Genomic DNA, 16,300 nt, shown 5'->3' on the forward strand with positions numbered 1-16,300 from the left:
TAGCATATATATTAATAATATTAGAAAGATATTAATAATAATATCAATATTAGATGGATATTAATAATAATCTCAAGATATAGAATCAAATAGCATATATATACCATATTGTATATACACGGGTCTGAATTTGAATTTGACAAAATTTGGTAGTGAATTGGTATTATTCACGAACATAGAAAAGGTAAAATAATTTTGAAAGGAATGAATTCAATTTGTATTATATTAAAATATATTTTATACACTTCTTTCTATGGTATGGATTCAATGTGATATACAGTTGTATGGGATCAACTAAGGATTAAAATCAATGTGCATTTATATAAAAAAAGTTTAAATATGAGTGGAAGAAAGTACGTCTTGAGTCATTATGGAGCTCTAACTTTTTTTGAGCCAGTCCTAACTATTCTGATGATATGCATTGACAAATTATATTGGATATGTTAGAAAGTTAAAAAAAATCAAATATTGTCCTGAAAAAATTTTATGAGACCTCAAAGCAATAGAGTATATAAGAGAGAGATATGTAATAGAAAATTTGACATCTAGGATACAAGAGTGACTGTATTTGGTGATGAAGGAATGTCACGTTAGAGGAAAAATTCCAATAGCCAAAATGAGTCGTGAAGAGACTAGAGAATTCAGTGTATCATAATAGTGTGGAAGTGGACATTACTTGCAAATGTTGAAAACAGAATAAATATGATTATAGATCTAAATATGGATTTCATTTGCTAACAATAAAAAAAAAGTTTCTTTTTAATAGATGTCTGTGCCGATAATCAAAAGTGATAAAAAAAAAAAGCAAATAAGAGTCTGCAACACATAGTGCAGAAGAGGAAAGAAATATATATTTAAGAGAGTTATTGAAAAAATTTAGATCATTATCGAGCCCTTAAAGATGCATTGGAATTGTATAATAATTTAAATTATAGGATATATAATCGCTAAATGCAACAGAGAAAGCTTATTTTAAAATCTTAAAATTTCAAAGTTTGAAAAGGTTGAAGTTGACAATGTCATTATGTATATAAGACAAATTTTCTTATTTAGTATAAGCAAGAAGTATTCAATCTGAGAAAAATAAAGCCTAAAGCAAAGATGAGTCCTAAGAAGGCTATAAAATTGGTTATACAATAATATTATTGAAGCAAGAATTACTTCCAAAATACGAATAGATATTATAGATGATTAAATGTATACATTTGGGGTTGTTTTATATGAAAATATTTAACTAGATTGCAGTAAAAACTATCAAATGACCAATTAAAAAATTTATTGTGTTGTCTAATGTGAAAAGATGGATTGTCTATCTTTAAAAAATATCATTATCACGTTTGGTTATTAATATAGAGCCAAATGTGATAACATAGATTGAGCTAGATCAAATGGATACTTTTGTCATTATCGGCAAATTGAAAAACAAGTGAAGAATTAGGGTCTAAATATGGAGTTTTTTTTGTAAAAAAAAAAAGAGAGTCTACTCTCACATAAATGTCTGTGCAGATAAGCAAAAGTGATAAAAAGCAAATAAGAATATGCAAGACAAGATGCAGGAGAGGCAAGAAATAATTTAGTTATTGAAAAAATATGGATCATGATCGAATCTCTATAGATGCATTTGAATTATATAATATTTTGAATCATAGGAGAGATAATTGCTGAGTGCAAGAGAAGGTAAGAGAGAAAGCTTATTTTAAAATTTGGACATTTTTTAGTTCAAAAATGTTGAAGTTGACAATGTCATTATGGATACAAGGCAAATTTTTTTATTTATTATAAGTAAGAAGTATTCAACTTAAGAAAGATAAAGGCTGAAGTAAGGATGAGTCTTAAGAAGGCTATAGAATTTGTTATACTATAATAGTATTGGAACAGAGATTACTTGTAAAATAAAAATAGCAAGTATAGATGATTAAAGGTGTATATTTTGGATTATTTTATATGAAAATACTTAATTAGCGTGCAATAGAAACTGTCAAATGACCAGTTAAAAAAGTAATTTTGTTGTGTCTAATGTGCAAAATGATGGATTGTTTGCCTTTTTAAAAAAGATCATGGTCACGTTTAGTTATTAATATAGAGTCAAATGTGATAACATAGACTGGACTAGATCAGAGGGGTACTTTTGCCATTATTGGCAAATTAAAAAATAAAGAAAAAATTAAGGTCTGGACATTAGGAAGAAACACCGCACATGTTGAGAGACTAAAAAACGATTCAAATAGATTTGGTCAAAACATTACTAGTAAGTTGATCCTCTAAATATGATTCTGAAACTTCTTTTTAATTTAAATTATAGGAGACATAAACCCTAAAGTCAATAGAAGGATAAAAAAAGCTTATATTAAAAATTGGACAACTCTGAAATGAAAAAGATTGAACTTGACAATGCCATTGTAGAAACATGTTATATTATTATAAGAGAAAAATTGACTAATTTTTAACAAAGTATATATGAGTGAAGGTGCACATTTTGGGTTATTGTACATAAACTTTCTTCGATGATCTATAATAGAAACTGTATAATCACATAAAGACGTATAATGTGTGTCCCAATAGAAGTATGTAGATTGTTTGATGACCAGCAATAAAAGACTATATTAAAGTCAATATTTTTTAAAACTAATTTAAAAACTTAATAGATAAGAAACGGAAAAGTCTAAAACCAAACCAAATAAATATGTTTTTGAAAATTAGGTGATATATAAAATTAGAAGTTTGAATATGAAACATTGCCATTATATGATGCCAATATATTTGTGAGTGTACAAGCAAATGCTTAAAAATTTAAAAAACTGTGAAAAAATTATTGAAAATATCTATAATTAACTAAAGATATACTTAACTACTTTCATTTTATAGTTATTGGATAATTCTTCATACTATCAAAATAATTAAAAAATACTTAAAAAATATTAAAAGACTTTTTTGCCATCAAAAGGTAAACTTAGGTACTATTATATTATGGTTACTCTATAAGTTTTGTTTAATTCAAAGTTGAACTATGATAGGAAAGATATTGCAACCGAAGACAAGATGAGTCAAGAAGATTCTGTCGAATTTGTTATATCATAATAGTTTGAGAACAGGCATTACTTACAGAACTATTCAAGAGTTTACATAATTATAGATATAGATTTGGGGTTATTGTATAGGCCTATAGGATATTAGCTTATAATGGTAACTGTGTGACGAGCAAAAAGAAAAAGTTAGTGTTTTTCATTAAAATTATTGAAATTATTTTGATGGTCATAAGTATGAATTTGTGTCCAATTAAATATGTTAATAAACTCTAAGGATTAAGTTGAATAAAGATTGAATAAATTTTAGATACAAGTGATAAATAAAAAAGCTAATAATAAAGTTGGGCAGAATACTTCTAAGAAATAGGAAGGATCGCATTATGGGAGCCTAGTAGCTGAAACTTAATAAGATGATAAGGATACAAAAATAAAAGTTAGTGTAGTACAACTATAAATTGGTTATAATGACCATTGTCATTTTAAATCCCTTTAAAAAGTTATATATAACCGATATATATGTAGAAAATTTTATATATCTAAAAGAAATAGAACTAAGTCCATATTATGATATAGATAAGATATACAAATATGAAATATTAGCAAAAATAAAAAATTAATTAAGACAGTTCCACCAGACCAAATGTTATATTTTAAGTGACTATCTAAGTATATCTTACCATTCGTAAATAAAACTTCAAATAGAATAGTTATGCTAAGTGACTGAAATTCAGCATCTAACAAAAAGATAGGTTTTGCAAAGATATTCAGTATATACTTAGATATACCTCTCCAAGATAGGTTTCACCATCTAAAAAACGTAATGTTAACAATTTTATAATTGTCCATCATTCAACAACCTATTTAAATCTATTAACTTCATATTATACAATAGTCTGTATTCTTTAGAACATGGTTAGATTAAACAAGTATTTGATTAGTAAGTTAAGTGTATTTCTTATTTGAAATATATCAGAATTAATAAGACAAAAGGATTCTACACGATCAAAACATTACTTTTTCAAGTGATATTTATATCATATATATGAATGGGATATATACCAGATTTTTTAATATGTTGTCCATCAAGCGTGAAACTCTGCAAAAATATGAATGGTATTATAAAGACAGAACTTTACATTGATGATTAAAAACAAATAAATCATATATATCATAATATAAAATGTGGATAGTTGTGCAAGAACAAAGCTAATCTTTTGATTACAGAGGAAAATACTATAGTAGAGACTTTACCATTAATGGTTTTAAAAGGGATGCATATATAGAAATATAATAACCCTGATACAACTCTAATAAAATTGACATGGAAGATATAAATGCTAATGAGAGATATCGGTGTCCTAAAACTATTGCTTCAATAAGTTTTGTGTCATGTCAGAAAAAGTAACAATATTTCACTAATACTAGTGAGCTGCCCGCGCTTCGCGCGGGATGCTTTGTTAATTACTTAATTGTATATACTGTTGTATAATTCATATGAGTTTGAATTGTTTTGGAATCATATTTACTATTAACTAAATCACTTGATATATATTGACTTTGAATATAATGTAATGTGTCCCAATTAAATACGAAAAAGTAGAACGATAATGTTTCTTTTTTTTTGGTATAGGATATATATTCCCTCGGTCGATATTTTTTTTTCACTACTCACTCGATATGACATTGAGGCCTCCTATAATAATAATAATAATAATAATAATAATAATAATAATAATAATAATAATAAATTTCATTCTCCTTCTTTAAGAGATGTAAAAATAATATTCTTCTATCTTCTATTTGTAAAATATATATTTTCTTTTTATATATTTTTTAAAAAACCTCCTCTTTAATCTATTTAAAATTTTTTTATTAACTACCATTAAAAAACCTCATCTTTTTCATTAATTTATTTATCCTTGAAAAATAGGTAAAATTAGTGTTAGTTAATACAAAAAAAAATTAAAATATATTAAAAATGAAGTATTTTTAAAGTTATAAAAAAAAGTATATATTTTATAAATAAATTTTAGCATTTCTTAAAAAAAATGGAATTTTTTCTAATAATAATAATAATAGCGCCGATGATGCATGTTCCCATAATCCCATTAACTAAATCACCGCAATGCTTTATTCAGTCATAGTATGTGGAACATGTTTTTATTTATCCATAGGAAAAGAACAGTAAATAGCATTACATTACCAAAGTGTTGGGTTTAATTTTATTTTTGCAAGCAGAATACTCGTGGTTTAAATTTGGGGTAAATATGTCACTTTTGAAGATAAATTTTGAATTTGAATACTTGCAATCAATTAATAAATTTCTCACCGCCAAAACTTTTTCCCTCTCCAACTCCCCAAGACACATGCATGACACATGACATCTTCTTCATCCATTTTTTTGGCATTTAGCAATTATTACCACCAACCCACATCAATAAGGATTTATTATCACCCACTCCTCTCTATTCCATTAAACACCCTCTTTTTGAAAAACAGATCTGACACTTATAAAAACAATTGACAAGTGATAAATAAAAAGGCTAATAATAAAGTTGGGCAGAATACTTCTAAGAAATAGGAAGGATCGCATTATGGGAGCCTAGTAGCTGAAACTTAATAAGATGATAAGGATACAAAAATAAAAGTTAGTGTAGTACAACTATAAATTGGTTATAATGACCATTGTCATTTTAAATCCCTTTAAAAAGTTATATATAACCGATATATATGTAGAAAATTTTATATATCTAAAAGAAATAGAACTAAGTCCATATTATGATATAGATAAGATATACAAATATAAAATATTAGCAAAAATAAAAAATTAATTAAGACAGTTCCACCAGACCAAATGTTATATTTTAAGTGACTATCTACGTATATCTTACCATTCGTAAATAAAACTTCAAATAGAATAGTTATGCTGAGTGACTGAAATTCAGCATCTAACAAAAAGATAGGTTTTGCAAAGATATTCAGTATATACTTAGATATACCTCTCCAAGATAGGTTTCACCATCTAAAAAACGTAATGTTAACAATTTTATAATTGTCCATCATTCAACAACCTATTTAAATCTATTAACTTCATATTATACAATAGTCTGTATTCTTTAGAACATGGTTAGATTAAACAAGTATTTGATTAGTAAGTTAAGTGTATTTCTTATTTGAAATATATCAGAATTAATAAGACAAAAGGATTCTACACGATCAAAACATTACTTTTTCAAGTGATATTTATATCATATATATGAATGGGATATATACCAGATTTTTTAATATGTTGTCCATCAAGCGTGAAACTCTGCAAAAGTATGAATGGTATTATAAAGACAGAACTTTACATTGATGATTAAAAACAAATAAATCATATATATCATAATATAAAATGTGGATAGTTGTGCAAGAACAAAGCTAATCTTTTGATTACAGAGGAAAATACTATAGTAGAGACTTTACCATTAATGGTTTTAAAAGGGATGCATATATAGAAATATAATAACCCTGATACAACTCTAATAAAATTGACATGTAAGATATAAATGCTAATGAGAGATATCGGTGTCCTAAAACTATTGCTTCAATAAGTTTTGTGTCATGTCAGAAAAAGTAACAATATTTCACTAATACTAGTGAGCTGCCCGCGCTTCGCGCGGGATGCTTTGTTAATTACTTAATTGTATATACTGTTGTATAATTCATATGAGTTTGCATTGTTTTGGAATCATATTTACTATTAACTAAATCATTTGATATATATTGACTTTGAGTATAATGTAATGTGTCCCAATTAAATACGAAAAAGTAGAACGATAATATTTCTTTTTTTTTTGTATAGGATATATATTCCCTCGGTTGATATTTTTTTTTTCACTACTCACTCGATATGACATTGAGGCCTCCTATAATAATAATAATAATAATAATAATAATAATAATAATAATAATAATAATAATAATAAATTTCATTCTCCTTCTTTAAGAGATGTAAAAATAATATTCTTCTATCTTCTATTTGTAAAATATATATTTTCTTTTTATATATTTTTTAAAAAACCTCCTCTTTAATCTATTTAAAATTTTTTTATTAACTACCATTAAAAAACCTCCTCTTTTTCATTAATTTATTTATCCTTGAAAAATAGGTAAAATTAGTGTTAGTTAATACAAAAAAAATTAAAATATATTAAAAATGAAGTATTTTTAAAGTTATAAAAAAGAAAAGTATATATTTTATAAATAAATTTTAGCATTTCTTAAAAAAAATGGAATTTTTTCTAATAATAATAATAATAATAGCGCCGATGATGCATGTTCCCATAATCCCATTAACTAAATCACCGCAATGCTTTATTCAGTCATAGTATGTGGAACATGTTTTTATTTATCCATAGGAAAAGAACGGTAAATAGCATTACATTACCAAAGTGTTGGGTTTAATTTTATTTTTGCAAGCAGAATACTCGTGGTTTAAATTTGGGGTAAATATGTCACTTTTGAAGATAAATTTTGAATTTGAATACTTGCAATCAATTAATAAATTTCTCACCGCCAAAACTTTTTCCCTCTCCAACTCCCCAAGACACATGCATGACACATGACATCTTCTTCATCCATTTTTTTGGCATTTAGCAATTATTACCACCAACCCACATCAATAAGGATTTATTATCACCCACTCCTCTATATTCCATTAAACACCCTCTTTTTGAAAAACAGATCTGACACTTATAAAAACAATTGACAAGTGATAAATAAAAAGGCTAATAATAAAGTTGGGCAGAATACTTCTAAGAAATAGGAAGGATCGCATTATGGGAGCCTAGTAGCTGAAACTTAATAAGATGATAAGGATACAAAAATAAAAGTTAGTGTAGTACAACTATAAATTGGTTATAATGACCATTGTCATTTTAAATCCCTTTAAAAAGTTATATATAACCGATATATATGTAGAAAATTTTATATATATAAAAGAAATAGAACTAAGTCCATATTATGATATAGATAAGATATACAAATATGAAATATTAGCAAAAATAAAAAATTAATTAAGACAGTTCCACCAGACCAAATGTTATATTTTAAGTGACTATCTAAGTATATCTTACCATTCGTAAATAAAATTTCAAATAGAATAGTTATGCTGAGTGACTGAAATTCAGCATCTAACAAAAAGATAGGTTTTGCAAAGATATTCAGTATATACTTAGATATACCTCTCCAAGATAGGTTTCACCATCTAAAAAACGTAATGTTAACAATTTTATAATTGTCCATCATTCAACAACCTATTTAAATCTATTAACTTCATATTATACAATAGTCTGTATTCTTTAGAACATGGTTAGATTAAACAAGTATTTGATTAGTAAGTTAAGTGTATTTCTTATTTGAAATATATCTGAATTAATAAGACAAAAGGATTCTACACGATCAAAACATTACTTTTTCAAGTGATATTTATATCATATATATGAATGGGATATATACCAGATTTTTTAATATGTTGTCCATCAAGCGTGAAACTCTGCAAAAGTATGAATGGTATTATAAAGACAGAACTTTACATTGATGATTAAAAACAAATAAATCATATATATCATAATATAAAATGTGGATAGTTGTGCAAGAACAAAGCTAATCTTTTGATTACAGAGGAAAATACTATAGTAGAGACTTTACCATTAATGGTTTTAAAAGGGATGCATATATAGAAATATAATAACCCTGATACAACTCTAATAAAATTGACATGTAAGATATAAATGCTAATGAGAGATATCGGCGTCCTAAAACTATTGCTTCAATAAGTTTTGTGTCATGTCAGAAAAAGTAACAATATTTCACTAATACTAGTGAGCTGCCCGCGCTTCGCGCGGGATGCTTTGTTAATTACTTAATTGTATATACTGTTGTATAATTCATATGAGTTTGCATTGTTTTGGAATCATATTTACTATTAACTAAATCACTTGATATATATTGACTTTGAGTATAATGTAATGTGTCCCAATTAAATACGAAAAAGTAGAACGATAATGTTTCTTTTTTTTTGGTATAGGATATATATTCCCTCGGTCGATATTTTTTTTTTCACTACTCACTCGATATGACATTGAGGCCTCCTATAATAATAATAATAATAATAATAATAATAATAATAATAATAAATTTCATTCTCCTTCTTTAAGAGATGTAAAAATAATATTCTTCTATCTTCTATTTGTAAAATATATATTTTCTTTTTATATATTTTTTAAAAAACCTCCTCTTTAATCTATTTAAATTTTTTTTATTAACTACCATTAAAAAACCTCCTCTTTTCCATTAATTTATTTATCCTTGAAAAATAGGTAAAATTAGTGTTAGTTAATACAAAAAAAATTAAAATATATTAAAAATGAAGTATTTTTAAAGTTATAAAAAAGAAAAGTATATATTTTATAAATAAATTTTAGCATTTCTTAAAAAAAATGGAATTTTTTCTAATAATAATAATAATAATAATAATAGCGCCGATGATGCATGTTCCCATAATCCCATTAACTAAATCACCGCAATGCTTTATTCAGTCATAGTATGTGTAACATGTTTTTATTTATCCATAGGAAAAGAACAGTAAATAGCATTACATTACCAAAGTGTTGGGTTTAATTTTATTTTTGCAAGCAGAATACTCGTGGTTTAAATTTGGGGTAAATATGTCACTTTTGAAGATATATTTTGAATTTGAATACTTGCAATCAATTAATAAATTTCTCACCGCCAAAACTTTTTCCCTCCCCAACTCCCCAAGACACATGCATGACACATGACATCTTCTTCATCCATTTTTTTGGCATTTAGCAATTATTACCACCAACCCACATCAATGAGGATTTATTATCACCCACTCCTCCTCTCTATTCCATTAAACACCCTCTTTTTGAAAAACAGATCTGGCACTTATAAGAACAATTGCCGCTGGCAGCAGAGCAATTGTTTGCAAACTGATTGAGTTGATGGTGTATATATTGTTGACTTCTGAAGTTACACTTGATATGAAATTCGATCTTTTGCACTCGTATGAATCCAGGAGAGAGTATGGATCCAGGAGAGTGTAGTAGAAATCAGTTTTTTCCTCCACATCTTTTGGCCAAAAAGCTAATTTGAAGCGTAATAGAATTTTTCTGGAAGATGTGTTCTGCACTACTTATATGGTATTTTAAATTTTTATTTTTAATTTAATGTTATTATGTAAATTGTATGTTGTAATTACAACTGGAAGATTGATTTGTAATCTGGATGCATTTCTGTATAATCAATACTTAAAATTTAGGCTTGTGTTTAGTAGAATAATTAAATAAATCAAAATCTAACATGATAATATGGAAGATGTGTTCTGCACTTCTTATTTGGTATTTTAAATTTTTATTTTTAATTTAATGTTATTATGTAAATTGTATGTTGTAATTATAATTGGAAGATTGATCTGTAATCTGGATGCATTTCTGTATAACCAATACTTAAAATTTAGGCTTGTGTTTAGTAGAATAATTAAATAAATCAAAATCTAACATGATAATGTGTCTACATCCCCTTAATTAAGATATGTTGATAAAAGATACACTGAAAAAAAACTCCTTTGAGTTAACTTGTTGATTTGTTTTGACTGATCTGACTAGCCTATTCTTCTTGTGGCAAAAATATGCTACTTACCTATAAGCCGTAGTGAATTCCTTGTTCTTATTCTCCAGTTCTTGCCAAGGACTACAGTTGAAACCTCACGACAAAAGTTGGTGTTTAGGTCAATAACCATCCACTTCCGTACACATCAGAATCCTGTTAATCAAACTATTTGCAAATGTATGCTTATTTGTTGAATACTATTCATTAATCAGACATTCATATGTTTTCCTAACTTTAATTTTTCCAGATGCAGTGTGTGCCTGCAATATCAATGGTTTATATATCAAATAAATATGCTGGGATGGACAATGCATTATTATTTCCATGGTTGGACACACAGCGTGTTGTTTCAGGTATATTTTTAGACTTTTAATTTGGCATGGTGACTACCTGTGACAAAAGTTCCTGAGTCAATAGGCTAATATGTTCTATACATTGGCATCATGATAGTTTGTACTATACAACTTATTTTGGATTTAAAAATTCCTTGTAATGTAAGCGATATAAATAATAAACAAAAGAGTAAAGTATCGTTTTTGTCCCCAATGTTTGGGGTAAATCCTATTTGTGTCCCTAACGTTTAAATCGTTCTATTTGTATCCCTAACATTTAAATCGTTCTATTTGTATCCCTAATGTTTGTAAAAGTAATTCAATGATATCCTGCCGTCAATTACACATCATGAGCGCTTTAGTTTGAGTTTTAAAAATCTCTTCTTGAAGTTAGAATACAAATGTCTGGGATTGAATCGATGATCTACTCCGAAAAATAGCTCATCAAATGTTGAAACAAATTCCTACAACATTTACATAATTCACTTTTCTAGGGACATAATTGAATCTAAACACAAATAGTGGGTATAATATTAAAATCGAACATATCCAAGTGAGACCTAATTGAGAATGAATACATCCAAGTGAGAATAATTGAAAAATATAATCTGATTTGTTAGTATAATTGATAGTAGGATAACATTGAATCACTTTTATAAACGTTAAGGATACAAATAGGACGATTTAAACGTTAGGGACATAAATAGAACTTACCCCAAACGTTGGGGGCAAAAATGATACTTTACTCTAAACAAAATTAACTATTAGTTACATAGAATGTACCTGCCATTGTATGCATTGGTAAATTAGAGCACTTGTGATTTCTTATTCAAGATTTCTGAAGACCTCTTTGTAAACCACGTTGTCAGTCTCCCTAACTCTATCATCATCATGACATAGAAGTATCTTTAGACCTTTTTTATTTGTAACCCTTGAAACGGCAACATACAATTGTCCATGGGTAAAAACAGGCTTTTTTAATATCAAACCAACTTTCGATAACGATTGACCTTGACTTTTATTAATAGTCATTGCATAGGATACCATGATAGGGAATTGTGTGCGTTGGAATTTGAACGGTATCCTATGGTCGGATGGGCTTAAAGTCATCCTTGGAATGAACACCTTTTGACTTGCGTTTTTTCCTAAGATGCTTTTAGCTTCTAATATGTGTTTTCCAAGCTTTGTGAGAACCATCCGGGTCCCATTGCACAAACCTATAGAGTGATCGATGTTTCGAAGTAACATGACGGGAGTACCTACCTTAAGTGTTAAGTCGTGGTTTGGCACCCCAGAGCACCTAATTGTGTTTAGGAGTTCAGGAGTGTGGACAAAAGCTAATATGTCATTATTGTTCTCCGTAGGGCATGCTTTGTCACTGCTGAAATATGTTTGTGCTTCAATTGGGTTTAAACTCATCATGTACCTATTGATTTCATCAACCAACTCCAATGTGGGTGCGAGAATAGCTCGATCTTCAACTTGCATATCACAGTTCATTCCGCTCATCATTTCTGGGTAAATTTCTCTACAAATAGCAACTATGGGATCATCCCACTCCTTTATGAGGATGTCATCTGGAATTTCAACATTGTCCGCTCCATCCATAGATCTTCCACATCTCCCATCTCCAATGCTTAAAATCCAATCTGCAAACTCCTTTAGTTCTCTACAACTTTGATCGCCATTTGCCCCTTGTAGGCGCATGTTCTTGGTAAGTGTCATCAACTTACATCTATTCCAAATGTATGATGAATTAATTGTTGCATTTACAATCTCCTGTCTAGTCCCTTTGGGTATCACGGGTAATATTTGTCTAAAATCTCCTCCAAACACAATTGTCTTCCCTCCAAATAGTTGTTCCTCGCTTCTTGAGTTGTTAAACCTCAAAATATCTCGCATTGTCCTATCAAGAGCTTCTATACAATATCTGTTCACCATAGGAGCTTCATCCCATATTATTAGCTTCGTCTTAATCAGCAAATCAGCTAATGGACTTCCTTGTTTTATGTTGCATGTTGAAAACTCATCAAGATTTAGGGGGATTGCAAAACGTGCATGAGTTGTCCTTCCACCAGGTAGTAGCAAAGATGCTATTCCGCTTGATGCTACAGTCAATACTATTTGACCTTTGGATCTTAACCCAGATGCTAAAGTCTTCCAAAAAAATGTCTTTCCTGTACCACCATATCCATATAAGAAGAAAACTCCACCTTCCTTTTTGTTAACAGCATCCATAACTTGTTTGTATACACCTTTCTGCTCATCAGTTAGCTGTGATAGTTGAATGTTGTGTTCATATGAGAGTCTACGTCTATCATAACAAAGCTCATCACATATTAGCCGATTCACTCCTATTGTCATCAAATCAGTTGAATATGCATCCAAATCGGGATACGACATAGATTGAAAATCTTTAAGACTCTTATTGTGACTTTTCAACTTGTTCTCAATGTCTATAAGGGTGAAATCCTTAAGCTCTTCGTCGGACAAAGTAAGGTCTGTGCAAGTAAGATAAATTTATCAAGTGCATCGCAAAAATGTATAGCTTATCAACTTAGTATATAGAATAATCAAACTAATATTTGTAGTTACCTGGGTTGTCAAGAATTCTTCTTTGGCGATGTAATATGTCATCGAAAAGCAAAGTCCATGTATTTTCCCATACATGTTCAGGTCTTGCCATTGAATTTGAAAATAGTAGTGTTGCAAATAACTTTCGCAAATAATCTCCAGATCCCCAACTGCTTGCTTCCTCGATTGCATCAATGTATTCTTTGTCATCATCCAATAGACCACGTGCGTAGCATGCATCCCTGAATGTTTCGTACAAAACATCATCCACGGTTCTGATCTCTTCGTAGGAAATAGGACCTCTCACAAAGTTTAAGAGTAGTCTTAATAATAAATTTCACCAGACCCCGGTGGCACAAAAAAAATCCTACCAATAACCGATGTGATTTCCGTGGTGCCCAAACCCTTTCTTGTGCCTTCCAAACAAACTTTGTAGGAAACTCTGCATAAGTTAGAGAACGGGCTTCTTGGTATTCTTTGTTTGCCTCAAACCATCCCAAAAACATCGACTCCTTCGTAGAAGCTTGTCTAGCAACCTCATCAAGGTTCTCATGGTCTTTGAATATCACTGGTTGCTCATTGGGCAAATGAAATCCGAGCCTAATTACAGATGGATCTCTGTAATGAATATTATATCCAAAAATTCTCCACGCTGCCTCACATGGAGATATGTACCTACAGTCATAATACATGCTAACTTCATCAACTTCATCCTCCTCGGCATTTCCGTTTGCAGTTTTGTAGAAAGTCGCTGTGACACGATCATTTCCTTTGTTCACGTATTTGAATAAATACTTGATTGATCTTGATTGGTTACACCACTCAACATTTATGTGTGCCCCATATCTCAATAGTAAGAACCTATTGTGTGGAACCACATATCTATTGTCAAGGTCAACACCTATTTTGGTGATTACCTTTCCGTCATCTTTACGTCTATATATTGGATAACCATCGTCATCAATTGAGGTTGTCTCAACAAATCTTTTTAGGAAATGTCAGATACATTTGCCATTTTCCATGCAAGGCGAGTCTTTTCTAGCAGAACCGCATGGGCCATGCATCATGTGCTTTTTCACAGCATCATAATATTCTGGGTCTTTATCCTTATCTGAAATTTCTGCAGATATAATTCGATCAATGTCCTCTCCAGTAGGATATTTATCATCACGATGTAAGAATACCAGTATGTGAACGTGAGGAAGTCCACATTTTTGAAACTCAATAGTATATAACACTGCAAAAAAGATTAAAATAAAAGTCATTTGGTTAGACCTTATTAATCCTATTTTGAGTATAGTGTTGGAGTAATGTCTTAAGAGGCTATGTAAAGTTTCTTTTTTAATATGCCTATTAAAATAATAAAATATAGATTCAATCCCTACTAAAATGACTTTTCAGCAAATTTCAAACAAAAGTAATAGTTTTACTATCTTCCACACCTTAACATATGTGTTCTAATACTATAATAAATATGTTCGTGCATGGTGCATCCAATGGTGATTTAAGTCACTGAGCACGTGAATTGAAACATGGCATGATACTAAGGTCCTCCCTATATATGTTCTAATGCTTTCTCAGATATAATCAGCAACCATTATTTCTCTAAATAAAAATTATTTGAATAATTAAACTTTTACATGCACAATATTCGAATCTGCCTACAATATTTCTTGGTATGCCTAAATCACATATGAATGAATAATTTACCTGCAATGACTCTTCCAAAAATTTTTTTCGTCTTGATTTCTTTGATTAGTTGATCTAATTTCACTTTAAAAGCTCTACAAACCATGTCTGGTCGGTCCTCTGCATTTAATTCTCTGTTCCTTAAAAAATCTTCAAGCTCTGGCCATTTTGGATTGCATGTAAATGTTATGAATAAGTCTGGGTATCCCACAACTTTACAAATAGCCATTGCATCTTGATAATTTTGTATCATATACCTAGGACCTCCCGTAAATGATGATGGTAAGATAATATGCTTCCCTCGAGATGACGGGGTGGTTTCCCCATTGAGAACTGCTTCTTTTAAACCCTTGTACAATTCACATCTTAATTTTTCTTGCTCAAGACGTATGAAATTGAGTCTCGCAGACTCAATCATCGAATAGCTGTCGACTAAAAACTGTTGGAATTATCTCCTTGAATACAACAATGGTGATCCATCGGCCAATCTTTCTTGTATCCGAAATGCAAAGAATTCTTTCATTGTAACTTCTTTTCTACCTTTGCCACCATTTGTAAATCTCTTGTTAAGCATTATATCCTCCTTATAGCCATCCTCACCGTATGGAAACAACAATGGATATTGTAATCCCAAGTAAGCTGGATTAAGTTGATTGATGCGTTGTAATCTTCCTCCTTTTGTCTCAACAACAATGTCACGGTCAGTCCTATCCATATCGAAATCTCCTACGATTAGTGCAGCTACCTCATTGGTTGTAGGTAAGTTATATCTTCTACCATCCCTCCCTCTTTTACCCAACAATCTAAGCTTTACATTGCATGTTGAATCAGCAGCCATTGACTCCCTAACCATTTGAAATGCCTTTACCAAGACATTGTTCTCATCCAGCATATCCTTTAAGTCTTTAACAATGTCTTTGTGTATACTGTTCTTTTCTTCTCCACTGAAAGCAATTTTTTTTGTTAATGAGCAGTATCTAATAAAGCCAGGATGCAATAAAT

The 16,300-nt window shown here is 29.5% G+C and overlaps 1 pseudogene; it reads right to left on the reverse strand.

Moving 5' to 3' along the window:
- Positions 1 to 11,860: 11,860 nt before the first annotated feature.
- LOC107610696 (uncharacterized) lies at positions 11,861 to 15,821 on the reverse strand (annotated as a pseudogene).
- Between the last annotated feature and the right edge of the window lie 479 nt (positions 15,822 to 16,300).

Source organism: Arachis ipaensis, chromosome B8 (genome assembly GCF_059453495.1).
Source record: "Arachis ipaensis isolate K30076 ecotype BB chromosome B8, ASM5945349v1, whole genome shotgun sequence".
In the NCBI taxonomy this organism is placed as follows: Eukaryota; Viridiplantae; Streptophyta; class Magnoliopsida; order Fabales; family Fabaceae; genus Arachis; species Arachis ipaensis.